At 44.4% G+C, this 26,277-nt stretch overlaps 1 long non-coding RNA gene across 2 annotated transcripts; it reads right to left on the bottom strand.

The window, feature by feature from the left end:
- Positions 1-6,236: 6,236 nt before the first annotated feature.
- On the bottom strand, positions 6,237-10,602 carry LOC132657075 (uncharacterized). 2 transcript variants are annotated; one of them, XR_009594920.1, is made up of 4 exons: positions 10,142-10,602; positions 8,408-8,514; positions 6,934-7,259; positions 6,237-6,744 (listed from the first exon to the last, which is right to left on the bottom strand). It is a non-coding gene; the product is annotated as an uncharacterized LOC132657075 (long non-coding RNA). The 2 variants fall into 2 exon arrangements; XR_009594919.1 differs by having other exon boundaries at positions 6,237-7,259.
- Between the last annotated feature and the right edge of the window lie 15,675 nt (positions 10,603-26,277).

Here is a 26,277-nt window from a genome sequence, read left to right as displayed (position 1 = left end):
AGGATGATTTTGAACTCACAGAGATCCACCTGCCTCTGCCTCCCGGAGTGCTGGCATGAAAGGTGTGTGTCACCAAGCCTGGCTGAAAGCCTCAATTTTGAACTGTTTAAATTAGCTAATATTTTTACCAATAAAGACATGGGAGGCGTAAGCTGGGGTAAAAACCTGCAAGCCCAGCAAGGTGACTTTATTTTCTGAACTATATACACAGAATCTATTTACAAGCCTGATTTTACAACTAAACTACCAGCTCTTTGGAAATCTTTCTATCTGTGTCATTCCACCGAGCTAGTCTGCCTTTTTCTTGATCTCCTCCAAACCCAAGAGGGTTCTTTAACTCTTTCCTAAAATTCTGTTTGACCTGTGTCCTGCCAGGTCATCCTCTGTTGTTCTTGTAACCCCAAAGAGAGGATCTCTACCTCTTACCAAGAGCTCCTTCCATACAGGCTCTTCCAAGTGTGTGTAGCGGGGGGAGTGGGGGTGAATCTAGGACCAGCTGAGGACATGGCCTAAAGCGGGTAGATGCAAGGGGGAAAGGGAGGAGGGGGTGGGCACGGGCATCGGGTGGAGTTTTGCATTCTGATTACTGGCAGTCAGAGTGCCTCATTTATACAGAACTTGGTCAGCAAGGATAGATGCTTGGTATTCCAAAACACAGATCATATCATTTTTGTCCTGGACATGTGTTTTAACTTCCTCTTGGTCATAAGTCTAGTAATCACTGATACATCATGACAGAAGTATCTTTTACAATCATTTTCCCCCATTAACCCTCACAACCCAACTCTTAACAGTCTTGTAGTTTCAAGGGCATATTTTGCCAAAGCAAGAGAGCCTGTTCTCAGACTGGTTAGTTCTAGTGGTTTCAAGGAGACGAAATAGAAGAAAAATCTCCAGGCCAGTCTGGGCAGATTGTCATGTCCCAAGCAGTACATTATCAATTTTAATAGTCAGGCTAAAGTTGTTGCAGTAATTATTCAATTTCTGCCATAATACAACATTTATATTTTATATATCTCTAGAATTTATTTACAATTCTAGAGATATACAAAATATATATAATTTTGGTTTTTTCTAATTTTTTTTGTTTGTTTCTTGGTCATAGGACATCACAGGGACACTGCACAAGCTAAGTTTTCTAGGAAAAAAGGGGTCTTCAAACTTTATTCTTTTATCACTTATTCACACCATTCCTGGTCCATCAGTAGTAGTCAGAGGCTTTTAATTTGATCTGCTTCCAACTAATCTACAGAATATCGTTTACCTTTTTCAGTTTACTTTGTGCTGATTATCTCGTTCCTGAGTAACTGCAGAGGTGGATTCATCAAGAGTATCTTTGAATCAAAGCTTCCTGAGAAGGTCTCTGGCATCTTTATTTGAGTCACAACCTCCTTCCAGGGCCTTGAAGGAAGGCCTTCAAGTAGGGCCAAGATAAGAGATCTCCTTAAAAGGGGGAGGGGTGGTATGCTCAGCACATTCCCGGGGAAGCTTAGAAACAGGGCTTCTAGGAGAAGAAATAAATGATTCCGAAGAAAATTTCTACCAATCCAATATCCCCAAATTGTAGAAATAATACCCCACCCCCAGCCATACAACACATGAAGATCAAGGCCAAAAGTGAAAGACTACACCACAGCAATTACATCACCAGGCTCAGCTCTGCTGGAGCTTTGTCAAACAGCTGTGCTGGCTTTATGACTTTTGCTGTTCCCATTACATATGGCTGTGCCAAGAGAGAGCTCTACCAAAGGTCCAATTCCAGCCAGGCTGGTGGTGCACACCTGTAATCCCAGTACTTAGGGAGGCAGAGGCAGGAAGATCTCTGTGAGTTCAAGGCCAGCCTGATCTACAAAGAGAGTCTAAGACAGCCAGGGCTACACAAAGAATCCCTTTCTTGAACTGCACCCCAAAAAAGAGGGAGGGCAATTCCTTTCCTCCCTCATGTCACCCTCATGGTTCCAAGCCAAGTCAGTAAGGGCAGAACCATTTCACCGTTACAGTGGAGGCAGCTCAAGGCCACCCTGCTGACTTTGCCTTGGACCATAGAGCAAAGACCACAAGACCACTCCCAAGGACCTTGCCTTAAACCAGGCAGGAACTTTCCGTTCTTCAGCATTCTTATCAATGGAGGCTTTTAGAGGCACCCCACACTGTCTCCTCAGGACATGCCTGACAAACACAGTATCTATTTAGACTTTTGTGTTTTGCTACCAGGTAGGTTTTGTATGGACAATAATCAAACATCCTGTAACATCAGTTCATTGAGAGTCCATCAAACACCATTTTTATAATTCTCACACTGTTTTCTTTCCATGGTTTTCTGCTGCATGGACGTTCCGCAATTCATTTCATCAGCTTCTCTTCAGGCACAGCCAAGTTACTTTCTAATTTTTAGCCGTTACGGCCAGAACTGCAACATCTTTAAATCTTGAGTTATTGTTCCCTTAGAACACATTCCCAGACTCAGATAAATGCTACCAGAGCTGAAAGTGGAGGTGCCCGCCTATAATCCCACACTTGGCAGTCAAGGCCAGAGGGTTATGAGTTTGAGACTAGCCTGGGCTACACAGCAAGACCCATCTCAGATGAGAAAAATCTGGGTGGGTATACAACACAGTACACATGCGTGCACGCGCGCACACACACACACACACCCCGACAGCTTATTTATCAGCTTCTCTCCGTGCCTTACGTAGGTACCAGGCGTATTCTCCATATGTATTTTCTCACTTAGTCCACACAACAACCTAGACATAGATGCTATCGTTGTCTCCATTTTGCAAATGAAAAAGAAAAAAAAGTCAATTCAACTACTTGTGGAGTGTGTGTGTGTGTGTGTGTGTGTGTGGAGAGAGAATGGGAAATAACATAAATCATATGATAAATATTACACACACACACACACACACACATACAATAAAGTAGAACTCAGATGCAGACCATTTGATTTTCACATCTCATGAGCAGAATGTAACACTGGCCCTTTCACCCCTGGAATCCTTAAAGTCTGGGTGTTGCGGGACAAGATAACAAGGGGATTAAGAACAGCTGTGGGGGGAGATGAGCTCACATGACCCGAGAGGATAAAATGCTTCTTTTTTCCTAATATCTGGAGCTTCCAAATAAAATGGCCACCGTCGTGAATTTGAACACATGAAAGAAAGAACTAAGAACATGGAACACACATCGTAATTAACCAGACACTAGCGTCTGCCATAGTGACCAATGAAAATCAGGACGCTCACAGCGGCATAAAAAAACCCACCCATGCGTAGGGCATGGACACACGTACAGAGGATCTGTCTCAGGGACTCACTCTCATGTGTTCACGGTTTTAATATCGCTTCAGGGACGCTCTCTCAAAAGTGAGTGCAGAGAGCTACTTAATCATGTCTTCTCTGATGTGGAAAATTATTTACGGTCAGTTTTTGGCACATCTCTAAATTAAGGTAATTTAAACCTCACAAAGAACTGACTAATACTGTTTTTACACATTTAGCTAAGAAAAAGTAGCCAATAATGCTTATTCAATCCTGTGAGTGTGTGTGTGAGTGTGTGTGAATGAGTGTGTGAGCGAGAGATAGTGTGTGTATGTGAGTGAGTGTGAATGAGTGTGAGTGTGTATGTGAGTGTGAGTGTGTGTGAGTTTTACAAGGTCTCAGGCATCACAGGCTGAAGATGGCCGTGAGCATCAAGCCTCCTGCCTCCACCTCAGTCGTACTCGGAGGGCGTTGCCCTGTGCCACCATGTCCAGGTTACACGGCGATAAAGACAGAACCCAGGGTCTCACATGCTCTAGGAATGAATGACATCCCCAGATTGCAATTTCTTCTCTAGATTCCACATATTTTGGGAACTAAAATGCTTTCATTAAACTTTATGTTGAAACTTGCACATAACCGGGCTGGAAGATGGATGGCTCTGCAGTTCCAGCACTGGCCAGGCCAGCTGGACACCTCAGACACCTACAGAAACTGTGGGTGGGCGTGGCTGCGGGTGGGTGTGGTGTACCCAGTGGGCACAGCCCCGTGCCTCCACAGGACACTGGCTAGCAAGATTGGAAGTATTGGCAAGCACTGACTTTGATTGAGAGACTATGACTTAAGGTGGTGAAAGAGTAATGGAAGATCAAACATGGGTCCGAATTCACATGCGAGTGCACCCCCAAACATGTGCAAAAAAAAATGCACCCACATGAAAACTGAAAAAGGGAAAAAGAATCGGACATACTTATTAAAATCACAAGTATGCCTAAAGTGTTGGAAACGTCATTTTTTTAACAGTGCTGAGAATTGATCCAAGTTCAGTGCTCGGCCACCACAGGGTACCCTCAGTCCCGTGGGTTTTTAACCAGGTGGTAACTGCTAAAGCTACTCTTATAAAATTGTGTTTGCTTCTCCGTTGGTCTTTTATCCCAGCTATCACCCAAATAGTTGAGGCTATCATATTATTTTTTAACAAGCCTTACAGCAAAATCCTGAGCAGTTTTAATCTGTTTTTGACTCCCTAAACTAGTCTGGTTTCCTTCCAGAATATATCCCAGAAATACTTGCACTTTGTGGCTTTGCCTGCTCGGCTAAATCTCTTCTGTGTCTCCTGGACCTTTCCTTGTGGATGAATTTCCCGTCGTCCCCCCCCCCCTTTTCCCGCTTCCTTCTCTAACTCCTCCCCTGGCTGGCAGGAAGTCCAGCCCTATTCTCAGCATGCTCAGCAATTGGCTGTAAGCTGCTTTATTAGCATATCAGGGAATAACTGGGGAGCAGTGTTTTTGCAACATTGAGGCAGGAGATTCTTAGAACAAGGATTGCAAATAGATATGGAGGTTCAGATATCGGCATTTGAATTGCACAATAACTTTATGCCTCCACCTACCTCTTTCAGTCTAATCATAGGCTCTTCCTCTTAAAATGAAAACCTGTCCTCTGTGTCAGGCTCCTGACTTGTTCCCTCTTTTCTCCTTCTTCTGATGTCCATCCCCTTTGCCTTTCTGGCTAGGGATTGAGCATTTTAGCAAGAGTCCTCCCTCTTGATTAGTTTCTTTAGGTGTACAGATTTTAGTAGGTTTATCCTATATTATATGTCTATATGAGTGAGTATATACCATGTGCATCTTTCTGCTTCTGGGATAGCTCACTCAGGATGATCCTTTCCAGATCCCACCATTTACCTGCAAAATTCATGATTTCCTTGTTTTTTATTGCAGAGTAATATTCCATTGTGTAGATGCACCACAATTTCTGTAGCCATTCCTCCACTGAGGGGCATCTGGGCTGTTTCCAGCTTCTGGCTATTACAAATAAAGCTGCTACAAACATGATTGAGCAAATGTCCTTATTGTGTACTTGAGCCTCTTTTTGGGTATATGCCTAGGAGTAGTATGGCTGGATCTTGGGGAAGCGCTATTCCTAGTTGTCTGAGAAAATGCCAGATTGATTTCCAGAGTGGTTGTACAAGTTTACATTCCCACCAGCAGTGGAGGAAGGTTCCCCTTTCTCCACAACCTCCCCAGCATGTGTTGTCACTTGAGTTTTTGATCTTAGCCATTCTGATGGGTGTAAGGTGAAATCTCAGAAGGAAGGAAAAGAAGACCTCCCCTATCAGTGGACTTGGGGAGGGGCATGCATGCAGAGGGTAGAGGAAGGGAGGAATTGGGATGGGAGGAGGAAGGGAACCACAGGGGGGATACAAAGTGAATAAAGTGTAATTAATAAAGAATTTTAAAAAAGGAAAAATAATAAAAATAAAAACCTACATGTTGCCGTTCTCCATTTGGCAGGGGCATGGATTTCGGCAGGTGCCTGGAACTCAGCTTCTGGATGGAGAACAGAGCAACCCCGGGATCGGGTTTCCTTTCTCTCAGGACCAGCTAGAACACTTTAGGGTGAGGCCGGCATGCTAGCTGGGATGTGGAAATGTTTTCCATGGAGTGTTACAATTTAGCTCTTTTAGGGTGAGCTTGCCAGCGGGCATTCCAAAGCCTATGGCGATACCAAAGTGTTACAGCTCTCCGGTTAAGTGCTGTGTTAAGCACCACAGAGCCCTGAAACCGACCAGAAGGCAGGCCTGACTGCGGAGACAGTGCCATGACTGGCAGAAGCTCCACGGGGCCTGTCAAGCCCCGGGAGGTCAGGTGGCAAATCTGCAAGGCGGAGGGAAGCCCTCCCTCCCCCAGAGTAAATGAGAAATCTCGGGCCACCATGTTGGAAGCTCATGATACCACACAGCACCAGGCAGGCTGCAAGCACGCTCAACGTGTTTATTTCAAAGCCGGGATTTATAAACCCTGCGCCGTGGGAGGGGTTCCGGGGATACATGGGTTTGATTCAGTGGGGTCAGAGGGCCAGGGAGACATGGCTTACATGTAGTGCTACAGCGCCTCGTTCACACGCAGTAGCACTGTCCCAGCATGAGGACACTAAAGTACTTAGTCATCCTATGGGTGGGAAAAATCTTTAGGTAAAGTCAAAGGTCATTTGGAAAGTCAAGACGCCAAGGCAACTATTAGCATCGGGTGGGCATCTCCAGGAATCCGCAGGTGCTAGCTGAACTCGGCCTCTCATCAGGAAAGGGCGGAGCCTGTGGTACTTCTCTGAGGGCTATGTGATGCTCTGTACAAGACCTGGGCTTACCCACATCAGGGGGGATTGGCACAGAACCCTGCTGAGAAGAGGGAGTCCATCTTAATGGGCTGAGATCAGTTTGGCTCTCCAGATGCACCAGACTTCAACCTTATCCAGCAGAGTTCTACAAGATGTAATAATAACAGTTATGAACATTATCAGGTAAGATTTACATCTGTGTATTTGGCACTCTTGGATAAAGTATCTTACCATCTATCAATTTCCATCATCCTAAACAATTTAAATTTAGCTGGGAGACTATCCCTATCTAGTCTTCAACCTCATCAGAGACTTAAGAAGGAGTAAATATTACCTAAATATGTAGGAAGTGCAGGCAAGCAGCTTCCAAACATACAGAAATGACGGAGATATTGGGCTGCCTGAAAGTTCTTCTATAACCTTGGAGCATCGTCTTCAGCCTTCTGGCTCAGAATATTTGACAGACCTTTTTGTAAGGCAGGAATTCTTCTTTGTCCTTGCAAAGCTCAGCAGTCAATTTTCCCACATGCCTTTTGTCCAGTTTGGACAGTATTCTGCCTGTAGTGGACCGAAGGACATTTTCTCACCCAGCGGCTAGCTTGCCACTATGAAGCCTTAGGTGCTCTTTGAAGTAGAAGAGGGGTGCTGCCAGGAGCAGGCCTGTCTCGTGGTCAAAAGAGGTCTTAAGTTAATAAAATCGTTAAATGCCATAGTCTGTAGATCTCTGAGGTTTTTGAAGATCATTTATCTTATCTGTCAATCTAGGAAACATGTTTTCGTAATTACCTAAACTAGTATCTAACATGACCATGAATTTTGCTGTCTGACTACTAACATGCACTTCATAATTACTCTAAACATTTTGTAATAGCAGCTTTCAAAAGGACTAGAATTTAACAATGCAATTTTTAAATTTACAAAGGTACACTACCTTAGCATGTTGTAACCAAATACAATCTTAAATATGTAACAAAATACAAAGATTTATGCCAATGTAAATTTTTTGGCTTATTAATGCTCTTTGGTCTAAAAGCAGATTCAATAATCTACCTTTTTACTTATCATTCTTACAACCAAACCCTTTTAAATCATAACAAACATCTATCACCCATAAAATGACCAAAAACCATCCCCCCACCTTGGGAATGTGGTGGTGTGTTTTGTTAAATTGCTTCCTGATGACTTGGGACATAGTTTTTCTTTGGGGGGGGCAAGAAAATTTGGGTATTGTCCAGTCTTAAGAAATCTAGCTGTAACTTTTGCTGTGCGGTCGCTGGGTTCTGAGAACGTTCAGAGCTTCACTGAAGTCCTGACTTAGAATAGTCTGAGATGCTGGATGATCTGGGTAGCCATTTTGAAATTGTCCCGGATACAGATTGTTTAGGAAACACTTATTGAGGCTGTTGGCGAAGTTGGATCATCTGGGCTACTTGTCTGTCTGTCTGTCTCTGTGTGTGTGTGTGTGTCCTATCCTCTGTAAAATATATAAACTTTTGAAGGTATTATATAATTTTATTACTATATGCATGAGCTATGTACTGAACACAGTTCAGTTAGAGATGAGTCTCTGCTCCCTGTTCAAATGGGTAAAGCATTTGTTTTTCTACATAAGTTAGTTTGAACTGTATAAGCAAACAGCAGGATAAATTTTTATCTATGCCATTTAAAAGAATGGCATGATAAGTTCTGAGGATTTTGCAGCCAAAGATTTCTTGGCCATGCATAGCTGAAGTCCTGGCTGGAGACATTTTCACATCTCGGTCCGTCTCAGAGATGTTCCATGTGGAGGGATCAGCAAATTGTGTTACCTGTCCTGTTTGGTCTTCTTGATTTCTTTCCTATGTCTGCAGCCAAGATCTTCAGGAAGTCTCCCCCTATCAGATCTTACTTTTATCAACCTGGAGTTTTTCTTCTCCTGTAGAAACAAATGTGTGTTGTGGTTGATCTGGAGCTAAGTGTTCAAATCTTAACTGCTTGGCCACCAAGACCCTTGTGTCTATGAGCAAATTCTCACGTATCCAAAATGACATTTGTGAACCTTGTCTACAAATTATCCCTGATTGGATAATAAAGTTGCCTGCAGCCTGGACTGGGCAGAAGAGTGGCAGGTGGAGCTAAGGTTTGAGGGAGTGAAGGTTGAAGAAGGATCATGAGGAGGGAGAAAGGTGAAGAGAGAAGAAAGGACCGATTCCAGAGAAGATAATAAATGCAAGTATTGGGAACCATGGATGAGTGGAAGAGTGGGCAGTGGATCAGATTTTATGCCCAGCTCTGTGCTCAGCTTCCGAATAAATCATAGTCTCTATGTGTGGTTATTTTGGGGAAATCAGTGGTTAAGAAGTAATTAATGATTTACCATAATATGACTCAATATTAATTATTAATAATCACTCTACAGATGGTGCCCCTAATTCATATTATTATTAATACATATGTAAATGAATTAATTATTATGTTACTTAATATTGATTATTAATCCAGTGGCAGTTACTCTTTAACCCACTATTATATAAATCAAAGACAAGGAAAGCTCTTAGGTTTTTAATAAGCCTTAATGCTCTGGAGCTGGGCAGATATCAACCCCTAAGCTACTTTCCTGTCCTCCAGCCACACATCCCGTGCCACTTGTCTTAACCATTCCTGTCTGGGCTGCTCCCATCCAAAAAGGAAAGCATGTGCAAGTATTATTAATTAATAATTAAAATATTTTAATTAATTAAATACATGGCTTTTATCCCAATACTTGGGACACAAAGACAGCAGCTAGGTCTTCTTTTGAGTTTGAGGCCAGCCTAACCTACAGAGAAAATCTAGGACAGCTCAGGCTACACAGAAAAACACTATCTCAAAGTTAATAAATATGTATCTTTGTAAAAAGAGCATATTTAGACTTCATACAACCTTGTTTTAATTTATCAACATGAAAATGTTTATATATTCATTGATAATATTATTCACCCTTTTTGAGAGAGGCTAAAATATAACAAACCTAAAAGTAAAAATTGAACTGCTAAATTGTATCCACATATAAAAGTTCTAATTCCAAGATGGAAGATAGGAAATATGTTGCATTGGGGAGAAGACTATGCTCACATCTCAACAGGACACAAAGGGCCTATGTATTCCATCCCAGCTGTTGGAAATCAGATTTGACTGGGGAAAGCTTTCTGAAGATTTTGGCTTCAAAAAAAGAACAAGCAGGTAACTTGTGTGACTGATCTTGCTACTTGGGAACAGCTCTGAGACTAGCTGAGACATAAATGTCTATACATAGCCAATAAAAAATGTTGTTGGCTACAGAATCCCATGCCATCCTTTCATACAGTAGAGAGTTACAGATTTCTATCTTCTGCTCAGAGAGCAGAAAAACATCCCTAATTGATTTGTGCATCCTGCATATCTCATACAATTATAATTATAGAACTGTATATTACTTGTGAGAAACTGTATGTTTTCAGAGCAAAAGACGTGGATACCAGTGAAATGGAGAAGACGTTGACGGGGCTCACCCACAGGGATGTGAGGAAGCTGCAGACACACACCTGCTCTGGCATCCTGCGGGATCCAACCTCAGACTGCTTCCGAGGCTGCTCCATCGAAGCTTCCTTCCACAACAGCTTCAAAGAACTGTTGATTCCAAACGGTGCAGCCTTTAAGACTGTTACAACAGGACTTCAGTTAAGCCTGCAAGTTCTCAACATTTAGAGGCTGGACAACAAGTGTTCCCACTAACTTTCTTAGCCATTTTTCCCAGTTTCCTTTGGGCCCCCAAAAAGAAATTCTATGCCCCAAATCAGCAAGAAGCAATATGAAGAGACTGTCGTCGTTTCCCGAAGGTTTGGGTGGGTAGGTTTGGTTGCTCTCTTGGGTAATAGATGCTTGTCATTATAAAGTGAATGGTTATAAGTTATTAGTGATCTCATTCAGTGAGAAAACAAGGCATAGAAACTTAGACTCAGGATTTTCTCTTTCCTTCTTTATCTTTCTTTCTTAGGTAAGGGGAACAGGGTTAAGAAGAATACGAGGGGAATATAGAAATTTCATATAGGAATAATAAGATAAAAAGGTAGATTATTGAATCTGCTTTTCAATGTAGAGCTATTGCTGTTATCAATTAAGGTTAATTTTGTTATGACATAATGTATGTTTCAACTCTTATATAAGGTATTGCATCCATGCAACTCATTTATAAATGCAAGGTTTACTTCTAGTCTTTTTATAAAAAAACCTGCTATTTCAAACTATTTAGGCTAATTAAATAGCGCAGGTTAATGGTTAATCAATCAGATTCATAGTAATGTCAGATATTAGTCTAGTTTATCAGAGAAATATGCTTCCAAGGTTAAACAGATACTAAATAGCTAGAAGCAAGCAGTTTGCCTGTGCAGATTTACTATAGACAGATATGCTCAGCTCTGTGCTTAGTTTTGAATAAATCAGAGTTTCATGTGTAGTTATTGGGGGAAATCACTGGCTAAGGAGAAATTAATGCTTTGTGAATCAATAGTAATTATTAATATTCGTTCAACAGTTTACTCTTTATAGCCAGACCTTAGATGCTCCATTTTGGTGCTTAAAGTTTCACTTTTTGGCCATTTGTGTGTTTGTGTGCTCCCTGGTGTGTGAGTCAGATTCTCTACAGTAACAGAATTTATAACATGAAAACGTACATATATGTGTATGTATTCATTACATGGAAGATCGGTGGATGTCTCAGCTACTTTAAGTAGATGCTGGGATCACAAAGAAACAGGCTCTACTGCCAGTGGAGGGATGGGCTTTCCAGCAAGAGGAGAGCAAGCAGGCAAAGAGTGAAAGCTTCCTTCTTCCACATCCTTATAAGGGCTTCTAGCAGAAGGTGCAGCCCCGATTAGGTCTGGATTAAAGGTTTGTCTTCATTAGGGTTCCTATGGCTGTGATGAAACCCCAAGACTAGAAAGCAAGTTGGGAGGAAAGGGGTTATTTGGCTTACACTTCCAGATCATAGTCCGTCAGTGGAGGAAGTCAGGCAGGAATTCAGACAAGGGTGGAACCTGGAGGCAGGAGCAGAGGCCTCGAAGGGGTGCTGCTTACTGGCTTGCTCACCCTGGCTTGCTCCACCTGCCTTCTTACAGAACCCAGGACCACCAGCCAAGGAATGGCCCCACCCACAATGAGCTGGGCCCTCCCACGCTGACCAGTAGTTGAAAAAATGCCCTAAGGCTGGATCTCACGGAGGCATTTTCTCAACTGAGGCTCCTTCTGTGATGACTCCAGTCAGTCCACCACCAAAGCAGTTGTCTTCGGCTACTGTGGTCTCATGGCATCATGAGCAGAGGTGGTCCAACCATCGGGCACAAAAGATGAGAGACTGTTTCTGTGGAAAAGAAGAACATGAGAGACTGATCTCACCTTGCCTTCAGCAATGCAACACAATGACTCTCCAGGTGCCCACAGCTCTGTCCACAGTTTAGGCTGGGCCAGTTTGGGCAGTCTTGCCCAGTGGTTAGCATACGACCATACAGAGTTGCAGTCATCTGTTGTTGTGCCCAAATCTTCTTGGAGACCTTGGGGAGCTACTGCCAGGATTTTGGGACTCTGTCATAATAAGCTTATATATGTTAAAATGCCATATTCATCAGATCTCTGACAAGCTGAAGAGCCAGCATATGTGAGTTTCTCTTTTTCTATCTTTCGTCATCTGCTCTAAACTGCATCCTGTAGAACAGAATGTTATAATCTCTAATGCTGGCACATTCTGTAGTTAAGTGTTTTAGGACCGTATCTATTTCAAGTAGATCTACATAGGCAAACTTTGTAGTTACCCATCCTAGGCTTAACCTTGAAAACATAAACAAGAGACTAGGTAAAGCTCCATCTTGTAACCAACTTCAGTCATTAGCATAACTTTAAATATCTTTCTGAACTAAAGTCAAAGCAAAACTTTCAGTCAAATACAGTTCATAAAGAGGCTAGCAAACCTTGCTGATCTGACATATTACATTAAGACTGAAAAGCAAAAAGCTTAAAGGACAAAAGTTTGACTCAGCACTAAACACAGCTGGCAGAACTCAGCAAAGATGAACAATTCTGGCCATACCAAACCTATAGGCCAGAAAGAAACAGCATTAAATCATATATATAGGAACTGGCAACCAGGCATATATTTCATATGATGGTTAACAATGACTTGAACATGACCCTATATAACCCTGGGCTAACATGGAGCTGCAGTCCTCTTCCCCCTTTAAAGAGCATAAGCAAACATTTTGCACTGAAGAATCACCAGCCTTTTAAATGAAGAACAACATATTTTACAGCTCTTCTCAAATCATATTTGCAGGGATGAGAAACCAAAGCAAATACAGTTCAAATGCCCTCTGGCTTTCTATACATACTCTGACCTTCCATAACATTCTATATACCTTCAAGTTAGGCTTTTCCTAGCTCCGTTCCTCTGGTTTAACCAGATACTTTTACTTTAGACAAGATATTCTTTTCTTTTCTTTATTGTCCCAGTCTCTTGCTTTCTCTCTTGCTTTTCAGACAACATAAAAACTTCCATTTCTTTATTGAGTCATTCCATGGGTTTTTATCATCCTGCCATGATACACTGTAAAAGCTGCAGTTTTCTTAATTGGCTTAAACAGTATGGCTTGGTTTCACTTGGCAAAAGTGATAAAATAAATACCAAGGTCTTTTGACCACCCCAAAGGGTTGAGAAACTGTTCCAAGTTCTTTGTTAGATTGCCCAAGCTCATTATTTTAAAATACCTGATAAACTTTAAAATGTTTTATAGCCCTAAACATTCTCCAAACCTGTTTTGCAGTATTAAAATATTAAAATACTCAGAGTGAAATCATAGAGCATAACCATAGTTTTTAGAAGTCAAAACCAAATTTTATCCATGTAAACAATTCAGTGCCTCTAAAATCAATACCAAGTGTATTATTTTGATGTTATAAACTTTGGTTCCCAGCAAGAAAAGTTCTTGTGTACAAACACATGGAGATGCAGCTTTAATATCTCATATAAATAGAGTTTTGAACCTTATTTTTTATAAACCTGGTTTTTAAGACAGGACAGAAATCCTGTAAAATCTTAACATACTTAATAACCAATAATCAGTACAAGACATACAAAATGTAGTAAACTTACATATTCAAAACATACAGACAAAACTTATTTTTACTTCTTTTAGCTGTAATTTCAAGGGAGGAACATCTTGCTACCTGTTGAATCCAATTCTTACGACCATAGAGGCTTGTAGCTTTATTTCCTGAGAAACTGCTGTTGCCTCTTTAAGAGCTGCCTGTATCCAAGTGGGTTCCTAGTAAGGGGAGCAGGGACTGTCTCTGACATGAACTCAGTGGCTCTTTGATCACCTGCCCCTGAGGGGGGAACAGCCTTACCAGGCCACAGAGGAGGACAATGCAGCCAGTCCTGCTGAGGCCTGATAGGCTAGGGTCAGAGAGAAGGGGAGGAGGTCCTCCCTTAGCAATGGACTTGGGGAGGGGCATGGGAGGAGATGAGGGAGGGAGGGAAGGTGGGATTGGGAGAGAATGAGAAAGGGAACTACGCTGGGATACAAAAACAAATAAATTGTAATTAATATTAAAAAATTTTTAAAAAGGAAAAAAAAAAGAGCTGCCTGCCTGCACAGAAGCCTTTCTGCGGGTGGGCTGCATTCCCAAGCAACCCGACTCTAGGAAGACCTCTGCCACCAGAGACCTGAGCAGTGGCAGAGACCAGAGCATTGGCAGAGACCTGCCAGACTAGGGCCTCCCAGAAATGGGCAAGAGTTAAGTCAAGGGAGTTAGAAGCAGTCTGTCCCAGACCGTCCGTCATGGTCCAATACAAAGACACACAAATACAAGGAACAAAACAAAGGCAAACACAAAAAAAGTAGCCGCTCGAGACTGGAAAGAGAAGTGAATGCAAAAACTCAGACTCACAGACTCCTGCTGCGGAAACTGAAAGCAGCACAGAGAGGAGAGAAAGCCACTGCGGGGCTCTCTGTCCTCCACCGAAAATCTCCCCAACTGACGGTGGGATTCCTCGTCCACCCCAGGGCCAGGCATGGTTTCCCTGACCCCAATGGCTGTAACTGTCTAGTGGCTCCGCTCTTAGCCACGTCGTGCCGCAGGTACAGACACCTCCAGGCTTTTCAGAACCGAGAGTAAACACAAACACACACACTGCAGGGAGACACTTATCAGCCAGCACAACATCCTCCACGTCTGGGTCCTGGAGGTCTGGGGGAACCCAGGACCAGCCCCCAAATGTTCCGCCTAGGTCACGAGACCTCCAAGAGACCACCAGGAACACGAGTCCAAAGCAAAACACACAAGGGTCTTTATTCAGGCTCGGGCTTGGGTCGCAGTCCTCTCTGACCCCACCGGATGGGAGAGCAACAGCCAGCGCCAAGGGAACAGGGCTTTTAAGGGAAAAACCGCTAGAAGGGACCTCTAAGCCTTAGCGATACATGATTGGACAAAGGGTAAAGGAATGAAATGCACTTTGACCTAGTTGGTTGACAGCACCTGGCCAAACCACAGAGAGGAACAGCTTGCCAGGAGGAGCACTGGGACCCTGGGAACAACTTATGCTTTCTTAACCGACCCCATCTTTATTCGTCTGCCTCAGCTGCTGTGTCCAGCTGCAAGCTGCTGAGAACATTCTGCGGTTTTTCTCAGAACTTTAAGGGCGGGGAACCAAGGTGCTCCAGGGACAAGCTGACCTTGGATGGGGTCTGAGAAACAGCATAGAGTTTAACCCTTTCACTACCTCAAAGATCCAGACGAGAAGTGGATCTTCCCACTTCAGATTAGGCAGAAACCCCTCACAGGCCGGCCCTCCATTTGGAGGTTTTAGTTAATTCCACGCGGCAGAGTCAAGTTGACAAGCAAGAACAGCGTCACACCTGGGTAGCACTTCCCACTGCCTCCGAGAACTTTTCATCTTGAGCAACTGGAAACAGGGACCTGGTTTTCAGCCTATGAGTTGTTTTTGGCTTGTTTTCTCCCCCCGCCCCCCAGCTCTCTCTCCTAATTCATATCTTGCTTTTTCTTTAATGTAAGAGACATGTGACTCTTTCACTTGCCGAGGACATCAAGTGATGAAGAAACAAATGGCCAGTTAAGGGACATCCAGAACACACACATTAGGCTCAACATCCTACATGTGGCCATTTGTGTCACCCCAAAACAATTACAATAGTGAACTCAAAGGTCACTGAAAACAGACACCACAGCAGACATCATGATGGGAGTCTGAACTAGACCAACAACAGAAAACCAAATGTCACAGAAAACCAAGTGTCACAGTCAGCAGGAGGTTAGAAGGAAACTGGGCTCAGCATGACTTAGCCAGGCTGCTTCAAACATCTGGAGTCTCACCCCAGGCATTTTGGTTTTTAGATATTTAAACACAGTGAATTTGGGGTTTGGGGACAGGGACATTTTCCTGTGACAATTACCATTGTAAAAAGCTTACGGCTGACAACATCGAAACTCCCTTGCAAAATCTATTCTTTTGCAAAGCACCTGTGACCTCTTCCACAAGAATGGGTTCTACTGACAGAAACAATGCTCAGGATCAGGGCGGTAGGGGTGAGGGCTGGTTTCACAGAACAGCAAAACATCACGAGGTTATCAGGAACATCTGCTCTGGCCTTCTGGATGAACAGGTGCCGATTTCGTCCGTTGAAGAGAAAGCCTGCGTGTCTAACAATTCTGGTGTCTCTGGTGCCATCTGTGAGCTCGGGGACCTCGTGTCCTCTACGCAATGTTGCTGTGAACCTTAAATTGGGAAAGGGGATCTGTGCAGCATAAAATTGGATATTGCATATTTTGATCAGGACAATAGGTCACTTTCTTCAGTGACAGGTCCTGAGAGAGAGCACCAGGAGGTCAGAAGATAAGGAACTAGCTTCACTTGGCATTGGGAGGTCTTGAGTAAGCTGTGTCTTATGTATGCTATTTTCAGGGGAGAAAGGGGACCAAGCCAACAGAAGGTTAATCAAGCAATGTTGTACAACAACACAAGGTGCGCCCCAGACGGAGCATACAGTAGCCTTGCAGCGGAGCCTCTTTGAGATGACTAAGGCAGCGTCATCTTGTTCTGGCTCCAGTCTGTGTTTGCTTAGGTGGTTCTCTGCCCTCTGCCTACCCCCAACAACAGTCACGACTGCCTTGGCAGTGTTGAGGACGGAAACCACCGAACTAAAGCCAGTTAAGTGAGCTTTATCCACTATGCATAAGACGGACCCTCCAGAGCGGCTTTGGAGAACACGGTGTGGGTCAGCTTTTCAGGCGCCCTTTTACATGGGAAGAAGTGTAAACCGGGGGTGTGCTAACACACACACTGTGCAAGTGAGTCTTACAGACGCAGACTGCAGATTAGATTATGTGACAGGCCATCTTGGCAGAACATGTCAAGGTTCCTTGGCAGAACACCTTATTGTATTAGGGTAGAGTCTGCGCGAGTCAGACTTGAATTTTATAGCAAATAGAAACCACTTATTCTGACCTCAGAACAAAATGGCTTTTTACCCTAAGATGGAATCAGTCGGGTCCATCAGCAGTACAAATTGAGATGTCCACGGCCTTGCCATGTTAGCCAAAATAAAAGGAAACTAGAATAACTTAAAAATAATTGACCTGTTACATCTAAAATAATTACTATGCTCTGCCAGGAATGAACATTTCAAGGTTTGCCTGATCTTCATCTAACTTTGATGTCAGTTATGGTCCTTGTGGGTTTTGCCTTAAAAATTCTGTACCCCTGAGCCTGGCAGAAGGGACTTTTCAGAGACACAAGGCTGCTCTTGCTGTGGCCATGAATAAAAAGGACTTAATACTTTTCACTGGCTTACTCGACATGGTTGGTAATTGTATTTGAGGGGTGCAGTAAAGGAGCTGCAGACATGGCCACTCAGCGAGACAGTTAAGATTTTTATCGTAGATATGAGACAAAGAGGCATCTGAAGGAGACCAGAAGAAAGAAAAAAAGGAGCCTAAACACGGCCAACAGACCGGACATGGCTAAGGGTGAGGGCCTGGGAGAGCTAGAGAGGAAATAGCCGGAGATAGTGAGATAGCAGGAGACGGAGAGCAGTGTGGGGGCAGGTGGTGAGAATAGCCGGGTTACAAGAAGGATGCTGGGAGGAGGGAATCCCGTGAGCCGGAGGGAGCTAAGTGTCGGAGGTGAGAAAGGCCGGGATGCTATCGTGGACTCTGAAACGTGTAACAGGCACTTGTGATACTGTGGGAGCCCGCGTGCCAGCGTGAGCTTTGCTATGCTGACAGGTACCACAGGTAGCCGTGTCCCTTCTACAGAGCTAAGGAAAATGACTCCTTTTAGCAGATGGGAATTGGTTTCATGAGTTCCTAAGGAGAGCTGGCTTTTCTCTAACTATCAGAAATATTCATCCTATAAAACATTTTTTCCATTTCCCTCTTCCCATTATTTAGAATGTTACACACTATTATATGGTGATTTTGCCAAAGGCACAGCATGGATGATTTCTATGAGAAGTAATGGTGATAATCACCAGGATGAAATCCTCACCATGTTCAAGCTCTAGACAGTGACAACAGAATTATTACCCAAAGTCCATGGCCATGGAGTTCTAATGTAGATTTTTGTTGGTTTTTGAGACAAGAGTCTCATTTAGTGCAATCTGGCTTCACACTCCACGTGTAGCTGAGGCTAGCCTGGACTTTCTGCTTGTCCTGTCTCCAGCTTCTGAGTGCAGGATTACAGGTGTGCACCACCATGCCTGACTCAGAAGTTCGCTCTGTCCTTCGTTTGGATTATGTGTAAGTGTGTGGGTTTGTTCATGTGAGTGCAGTGCTCCCAGAGGCGGCAGATCCTCCGGTGTCAGAGTTACAGCAGCGATGAGGCACCTGTGCTGGGAGCTGATCTCACATCCTCCATGGAGCTTCAGTTCCCTGGATTGTTTGTTGTTGTTTTTGTTATGTTTGGGGGGTTTGTTGTTTGGTTTTACTAGAGGCTCCATCTTATCATCTTCAACTTCGGGGAACCTGACTGTGAAAATGCTAATTGTGTGTGTGTGTATGTGTGTGTGTGTGTGTGTGTGTGTGTGTGTATGTGAACATTCAGCATGATTATAAACTGTTCAACATTGGATTTGTATAGACAAGAAAAATAATCTGCTTTAAGACACCACAATCCCAAATTTCTAAGACGTCTTCTGTTGGCAATGCAATTCCGTCCTTCAAAATATCCTTAGCATTTAGTGAATGAATAAAGTTGCTGATACCCTAAGTACAGCAATCTGCGGGAGTGGAAATGACATCAGGTGTTTGGAGAGCATTTTACACTGCGGGGCTGTTTGAAAGCTTCCCTGTGACATCGCTGATAACATACCCACAGTCCTCCAGCACAGAGCCAGGCAGTGAGCAGCCTTCAGCCTGCGGCCCAGTCTCAAAAACACTCAGCTAGCACAGCTAACGGACTCAGCAGGACTTCTGCACTCAGGAGGATCAAAAAGGGTGCACACAGAGAGGCCCTGCCCTCGAGCTTGTCTGCACACAGCTTTGTGTTTTAAGGGTTTTATCCAGCCTGTGGGTAAGGTTGAGCTTCTCGTGGTCTGACTCCTTCCTCACGGCCACAGCTCGGTTCCTCTTCCCCTAGGCTAGCCTCTGCAGGAAGTAAAAATTAATTTCAATGGAAAAATGTTAGCCGGAGAGCAAACACTTCTCGCTTATTGTGTGTTATCACTGTGTCAGGGCTGCGTGTGACATAAATAAATTCAGAGAAGTTAAGCAGCTTCCCCACGGTGCAAAGGGAACGCTGCCATGAGACCACCGAAGCGTCACTGCTGATCTCGGCCGATCGCTTCTTTCTGCTTCGCGGTTCAGCAAGGCGCTTTCAGGCAACGGCAGCTTTGTTAGACACAGTGGGAATGGGCTGAAATTAGGTAAAAATCTGGGTAAAATTCATCTTTTGCAGTAGGGATGTGAAGAGGGCCAAGAAATACGACATTTCTGTCTTCTTGGTGCCTTAGCGCTTGCCGAGGGCGGCAGACATTGGAAGTCTTTTGACTTCCCAGGACTTTCCAGGAAGGAGGACCACGGTCCTGCATCCAGACAGGGACTCTGCTCCTCGCAGCTGTGATTTCGGACAATGTGGCAGAGCTCACTAGAGACCGACCTGTAGGTAGTGTTCCAGGCGGACTCCCCAGGCTTCGCTTCTCACTTGCTTCCTGGAAAATACTGCCATGTTGGTATAATGTAACACACAGTTTATGTTAAAGTGAAACCCCCTCTCTTGTTAGTTTTTTCTCAGTTTAACACAAAGCCAGAGTTATCTGAGAAGAGGAAACTCAATTGAGAAAATACCTCCATCAGACTGCCTCTAAGGAAGCCTATAGGGCATTTTCCTGATTGACTGACTGACTGACGAGGGAGGGCCTAGCCCACTGAGTGCAGTGCCACCCCTGGGCATGCGGTCAGGGCGGTATGAGAAAGCAGGCAGAGCAAGCTGTGAGGACCAAGCTCGTAAGCAGCATCCTGCCATGGCTTCCGCTTCTGCCTCTGGGTCCCTGCCCTGGCTTCTCTTCCTGAAGGACTAGAGCAGTAAATTGAGATAAGCCTTTTCCTCTCCCCATTGCTTTTGGTCACCACTTTGATCACAGCACCACAAGCCAAGCTAAAGCAATGCCCCTGCCTGGAAGAAAGGGCTGATTGTGTCTGTGCCCACTGCTGAGGCAGCGGGCTTGTGTGGAACACTTTCTCCCCAGCAGCAGCCTGTGTGAGGGGACAAGGAGAGCTGATGTGCTTCCTGTTACAATCCTACTCCTTCCCATGGCACTGCTCACCTTTAGACCCGTCTTTCTACCCTAGAGGCATTACTGTCAGTAACATGCTCCAGCCTTCTGTCTCTTCATCGTCAACATCAGCTGCCAAATTAGACAGACAAGATTAGAAGTCTGTGAGAGCAAGGGCTCCTGGGACCCTTATTCTCCCAACCTGGTTGTGGCAGCTGGTTCAGTTCAGAAGCCACCAGTGGAGACGCTGTTTCCTGTGTGTGACACCTGATGCCCCTCTCCTTCAAGCTACAGGGGTTAAGGGTGACTTCTCTCTCAGATGAAGACTCCCAATTTCCCAGCCTTTCTTTCTCCTTTCTGTGGCCGAATGATTATTATTTTGTCAAGGCTCCTAAGACGAGTCCTGACTGAGAGGCCAACCATTCTGACCCTCTCTATTCCTCACCAAATTTGGGTAAAAGACCACTGTTTAAAAAACAAACAGGCAACCAAACCAACCTCCGTGCGTTGCTCAGAAGAAATAGTAAAGACGATGGGAAAGGGCACTTGCTCCAGCTGCTCAGCCTAATCACATTTCCCCGTTTCACCAGCCAGCTCACTCAGACATTTCTTCACGACGTGATTCAAGAAGATATCCTGACCTCTTCTTCAGCAGGCCAAGATTACTTAATCTTTTGCTGTGTTTGCACAGAGCTGGGGCCCCTCCACCACGCTTGTGTGAATGGTGCGTTTGTTACACACTCAACGTATTCCCCGTCTGTACTGGGGTCTAAGCATTCGTAGAGGGAGAATCACCATCTGGATTCATTGCTGTCTTGCTTCCTAAGGACACTCAGACACCATCAGCAGCATGCTTGGTGATGCATCTAAGAGTAAGCACATAACTGACTGGCAGCTTCCTTCGGTCCTTGCCAAGCCAGAGGACAATTTGGAGCCAAAATTAGGAATATGGGGTTCTTGGCAGTTTCTGGGTAATGTGCCTTGTGTACAAATGTTTACTTAACTATTTGTATTTGAAATACACTGCCACTGGATTCAAACACAAGTGCTCTGTCTGCGTGTACACCTGCACGCCAGAAGAGGGCATTCGACCTCTTTACAGAGAGGGTCCTGAGCCACCATGTGGTTGCCAGGAATTGAACTCAGAAACCATGGAAAAGAAGCCACTGTTATTAACGCCTGAGCCATCTCACCAGCCCTTGATCTTACTACTTCAATAGGAACAACGAACTCAAAACCAAACATAAATAAAGCGCATAGACTAGATGAACTTCATGTAAGCAATAAACAAAAATTACATTTACAGAAAATTTTCTTATCTTTACCGAGGAGAAAGAAAGGATTTGGCGTAGACAATGGTCAGTGGGGGAGAGGGTAGGGAGACTGTGTCACACAGGCATTTGACAGCACACTCAAAAGTGATTTACAGTTTCCTTTTCCTAAGACTTTCCTCAAGCAAAAGCTGGACACAGACCCCTGGATGGTGACCCTGCATTGCAGAGACTCAGGGGCAATATGGTCCTGTCATTCCTTTGCTTGCCCGTGTATGCAAAGCACACTGTTGAGAGTTCCTCTAGGCACGGCTCAGGCCTGTAACCCCAGCGCTTGGGGGAATGGAGGCTGGAAGATCAGGAGTTCAAGGCCAGCCTAGATTCTGTTTCAAAAAACAAGGGTCAAACATAGACCTGTATGTGTGTATATCTTAACATACATATTTCATTAGTGGAGGAGGTGAAAACCATCACCTAAAGGAGTCATCCCAAAATTGGTGTAACCTCTCGGTATCCATGTTACTTGAGTGAACATGACAGAATACTAAAGGCTAACACTCCTTACGAACACAGAGCAGACATCTCACAGGAAGTCCCAGGGCCATTATCCATGAATAGAGGAGACAATCTGAGAGCTAGGAACAGAGACCGGCCAAACCCAGGATTTGAACTGGATCTTTCTAAAGATAAAACAAATTCCTTCAAGATGATTAGGACATGAAGGGTGGGAAACTGAAAACAAACAAACAAAACAACAAAAAAAAAAAACCCACTAAATCTCTGGGATTGTAGCTAATGCCAATCTTAATGCACTAAATCTCTGGGATTTTAGCTGATTTTAATGGACATCTGTGTCCAATTTTAATGGACATCTGTGCAAACCATTCATTCATGCAGTTACTAGCTATGACGGCATCCGTCGTTCTAGGTCCTGAAGGTACAGTAGCAAATGAGATTTATGTCTTTGTACTTTCGTGGAACTTGCTCTTTAGTGAGACATTAAAATAATTACTACATATGCATGTAAATAGATGAAGTTTAAATAAGGATCTGTGATGGCCTGAATAAGAATGGTCCCCGTAGGCTCATCTGTTTGAAAGGATTGGTAGCTGTGGCCTTGTTGGAGGAAGCGTGTCACTGGAGGCGGGGTTTTAGAGGCCCAAGCCACACCCAGTGTCTCTCTCTTCCTGCTGCCTGCAGATCCAGGCTTAGCACTCTCAGCTCCTTCTCCAGCACCATTTCTGCCTGCACACCACCATGCTTCTTGCCATAATGGTAATAGACTAAACCCCTGAAACTATAAGCCAACCCCAGTTAAATTTTTTTATAAGAGTCACTGTGGTCGTGGGGTCTCTTCATAGCGATGGAACAAGGACTAGGACAGATGCCAAGTAGTAGGGGGTACTGTGACGGAAAGGAGAATAAAGGGTAGAGAACAGAAATTCGAGCTTGACCAGAAATGAGGAAGCCATAAGTCAACACAATGAAATACCTCTTCAAGTTGAGGAAATGGAAATTGTTGAAGAGCAGGTTGGAAAGAATGAAAAAGAATCAATACTTTCGTGTATTAACAATAGAAATGAATTAGAAAGGGGGTGGGTGAAAAAAAATGAAATGAATTGGTAAAACCTTTCTTGGGTAATGTCCTTAAGCAGTATATGAAGAAGTTTTAAGTCTGCTTATCAGGCTAATGTATTAAGATGAGATACATAAAATGGCAAATTTTTTTTACGAATACTGACCTAAAATATGAACTTGAAAATAAACCAAAAGAAAGTATCATACAGGCGGCTAACAACTGCTGGGAAGAAAGGCTCAAAAAGGCCATCCCATCCCCCACCCTTCCCCACCCCTCCCCTGAGGGTCTAGATGTAGTTAATGCTTGATGGAGGGTAGACATTTTCATCAGTGGTGTAGCCACTGGTAAGTTGCTCTTATAAATAACTTTTTACCCTTGCTACTGAAGGCAGCCCTTATTAAACCCGCCTTTACACACACACACACACACACACACAGACACACACAAACCAGAATGGAAATGACCACAAGTTGGTGCCGATTTACTATGGCTTTCTCTCCAGCTGCTTGTCCCCATAACAGGGATGTGTTATTTGACTACGTGGCAGTCACCTGGACTCCTACAGAGCCAGGGCTGTAAGATTCAAGACGATTGTGGCATGTCAAGGGGCCCTCCCTTGTATCTGGGCTCCTCCCTTTTGCCGTGATGGTGACATCGTTTTGATAAGGCTGTGATCAGATAAGGCTGCGTAGCATGTGGTGAACTATGGTTTTATATCTTAGGTTCAAATGTGGCAAACGGAAGGAGTGTGAGGAAACATGAGAGTCTCTCCCAGACAAGGTGGAGCAGCGCTTGGGAAACAGCTCTCCTTGAAAATGAGAGCAGTAGAGATGGCTCAGCAGTCAAGAGCACCGGCTTGTCTTCTGGAGGACTCCTTCAATTCCCAGCATCCACAGAGCTCCCTATAACTCCAGTCCAAGAAGACCTGGACTCTTCCGACCTTTGTGGACGCTTCCTCCCCCCACACACAAGCGTGCAGGCAAACACCAATAGATATAACAAAGTACGCCTTTTTACAGTAGACTAGCGTGGTAGCCCACTCCTGGAATCCCAGCACTCAGGAGACTGGTGGGGGGTGGGGGGAGGTGTGAGGCCAGCCTGAGCTATGCAGCAAGACCGGCAGGGAGCAGAGGGAACCCTGAGTGTGCGAAGTCCCGAGCGGATGCTCTTAACACAGACACGACCATCCCAAGAACTCCAAAGCCTCAGACTCACTGAAAACTGGCAGAATGCCCCCCACGCCCATCCTCAAGGCTCAAAGGGATGGCAAAGGCTGTTTCTGGTCTGTGTGTGGACATTGACAGTGTGTGGAGAAAATGTCCACCCTAACTGCCCCCTCCCACGTTCAATGAGGTGGAATTGTTTTTTGGAGGGATGCCATGCCCCCTCTCACTCCTAATTACCTACTAGAGGTTTAGTTCCTGAATAAAAGACACAGAGACGTATCCGATTTATAATAAGCTTTAAAGCACGAGAGCTGGGCAGACATCAGCCTTCCAAGCTATTTTGCTGTTTCCCAGCCATGTTCCCCAATATCACTTGCTCTATTGTTGCTTGCTTCTGTTCCCTCAGGCCAGCCCTCATGGCCATGTGCTCATGTCCCTCTGCCCCATGGCAACTTCCCTCTTCTTTCTCCTCCCTCTCTTCGTGGTCCCTACCTGAGACCCCAAGCCTGGGCACTGAAGCCTGGACTACCTCTCTTCTGCCCAGTTACAGGCTATCTGGCTTTTTAAATTTAACCAATCAGATTTAATCAGGGAGCAAAGTTTATTTGGTGTATGTGAGAATCCACTCATCTGGACTGCAAACAGATCTTGGAGCCCAAAATTTAGCACCTGGATACACAGAGCGTCAAACCAACCCCCAGCAGTTCATGGCATGAAGATCCTTACAGAGATCACTCCTACCAGATTAGCTAAACGCGTCTCCTTGATCCAGCTGTCCACCATACACCCTGCCTCCTTGTTTATCTGTGTGTAATAACTCACCTTCCTGGTGAACTGCAACTAATATAAACACCTTGAGTTTATTTCTTTTCTGCAGTGCATACTCGAAGATAAAAATAAGCACTAGTCATGTCCGCTCTCCCTGGACTCCTCCTTTTCCAACAGTCTAGAGTTAAGACCCCAATAGGATGGACTATCTTCCCCCATCTTAGACTTGACAGCCATCTTATATGCTATAAGACAAACTAGGCTCACTCCTGTTTATAATTAAATCTGTTTCTCGAGGACTGGGCTGTGCCCACCTGTACCCTTAACTACAAATGGTTCCACACGGTTCCAGCAAACAGCAACCACACTTTTGCTTCAAAACCTTCTTATAACCATCTAGCACTCCTACCTTTGTTTGAAAAGGTTGGTATGGCCACTGTGTTCTGATCACCTTTGTCTTTGTTTCAAGAGTTAGTTACAGCGAACTTGTTATGCTTACATTCTGCTCCTGTAATCCCGCCAATTTTGCCCACCAAGTCCCCCGTTTGGAAACTCCCTACCTCTGAGTTTGTCGAACCTCCTTAGGGGGAGGCAGCCCACTTACACGGATAGAAAAGCTTGCTTTGATGCATCGCTTCCTTCCACGTAACCGTGATGTCCTGGTGGGCGGTCTTCCTCCTCCAGTCTCTGGGATTAACACTGTGAAAGTCAAAGGCCCACATACTGTGCAGAGAAAGGGAAGGGTTTTGTTAACCACATACACACAAATTACTGGAAACTATTAAAAAAGACAAATTTAGAGGGTTACATAAAAATTATTAAATGAAATAAAACCCCGCAGACTGGCCACCCCATAAACAGGGAGACAAGCACCGAGTCAACCATTTGAAGTTAAAAATTGAAGATTGGCGATCGGAAATAAGAGGTCCCTGCAGCCCGAGGGAGCTGTTTTCCGGGTTGAGCGGGGTCAGGCGAATCAGACTTTTAAGGCTTCCTCCAGCACAGTTCTCATATGGAAGCCTTTAGTTTGGCTGCGTTAGCTACTTTGACCCAGCCATCAAACACACCTTGTTAAAGAAATTAGGTCCTTCCATCCTTCAAAAAAAGCCCTCCCAAGAA

This window comes from Meriones unguiculatus, chromosome 10 (assembly GCF_030254825.1).
Source record: "Meriones unguiculatus strain TT.TT164.6M chromosome 10, Bangor_MerUng_6.1, whole genome shotgun sequence".
In the NCBI taxonomy this organism is placed as follows: domain Eukaryota; kingdom Metazoa; phylum Chordata; class Mammalia; order Rodentia; family Muridae; genus Meriones; species Meriones unguiculatus.
The sequence above is the reverse complement of the archived record's forward strand: the minus strand, read 5'-3'. Positions and strand labels throughout refer to the sequence as shown.